The following is a 1,151-nucleotide window of genomic DNA, read 5'->3' as shown; positions in this document are numbered from 1 at the left end:
ACTCCTAGAGAAATCCTGAAGTTTGATGTGTTACATAGTAACATTAGATAACGGTAAGTTCGATTATTAGTCCTTTGGGTTTGATAGTCTTTAAAACTACCCGATACGACCGTGCACTTGCAGTCACGAATCCTATAGACATACTAGTCACGCGATCAAGTTTTTGGTGCCGTTGTCGGGGACTAATATAGTCGATATCGTAACTCCAGTGTTGCCCAGTATAGACTAAGGCAAACAAAACTATTACCCTTTTCTATTTGTCGAGTGTATGCCAAGTACTCACTCTCAAGGCAAGAAACTAAAGCTACCATTCTATGAACCAGAGCGTTATCTAAGATTAGAACACCAGATATGAGACCTGATACGAGAACATTGTATCAAGTGCAATCTTCCCGATCCTAATATCCTTATTCATGAACCAGTTGTACAACCAAAGATGGTCGAAGGACTGCATAACCTTCCTCTCAAGTACTATGCCATCCCTTCGTTGGATGAACCACATAACAACATCATTGCCCCTGCCATCGAGGCAAATAATTTCGAGCTAAAACCTTCGTTGTTGTCAGCCGTACAACAAAACTAATTTTCCGGTAATCCAACGGAGGACCCGAACCTACATTAGTTAGTGTTTTTTCAATATGCAGACACAGTGAAAGCGAATGGTGTCATCCCTGAAGCTATAAGAATACATCTTTTCCCTTTCTCATTAAGAGATATAGCTAAAGTCTGGCTCCAGTCTCTACTGTCCGACTCTGTCACTACGTGGAACGAGTTGAAGAAAGTTTTCTTAGCAGGATATTTCCCACCTAGTAAGAAAGTTATGCTAAGAGCCCAAATAAACGGGTTTAAACAAAAAGACAACGAATCACTTTTTGAAGCTTGGGAAAGATGCAAAGACATGATGAGGCTTTGTCCACATCACGGTCTAGAAGAGTGGTTGATCATCCATACCTTTTACAACGGTCTCTTGTACAACACAAGATTGACAATAGACGCCTCCACAGGTGGCACACTGATGGATAAACCCTACAATAAGACCCATCAACTTATCGAAAGTATGGCCCAGAATCACTACCAGTGGGGAAGCGAAAGAACCTCCATAGAGAAACCTCCAACAAAAGCCGATATGTACGAAATAAGCAGTCTAGACC

General features: G+C 41.4%; 1 non-coding gene across 1 annotated transcript; it reads right to left on the bottom strand.

The window, feature by feature from the left end:
- Nucleotides 1-820: 820 nt before the first annotated feature.
- Nucleotides 821-927, bottom strand: LOC127124600 (small nucleolar RNA R71). The gene has a single exon (XR_007804072.1). It is a non-coding gene; the product is annotated as a small nucleolar RNA R71 (small nucleolar RNA).
- Between the last annotated feature and the right edge of the window lie 224 nt (nucleotides 928-1,151).

Source organism: Lathyrus oleraceus, chromosome 2, assembly GCF_024323335.1.
Source record: "Lathyrus oleraceus cultivar Zhongwan6 chromosome 2, CAAS_Psat_ZW6_1.0, whole genome shotgun sequence".
NCBI lineage: Eukaryota > Viridiplantae > Streptophyta > Magnoliopsida > Fabales > Fabaceae > Lathyrus > Lathyrus oleraceus.
This window is presented reverse-complemented; position numbering and strand designations above follow the sequence as displayed.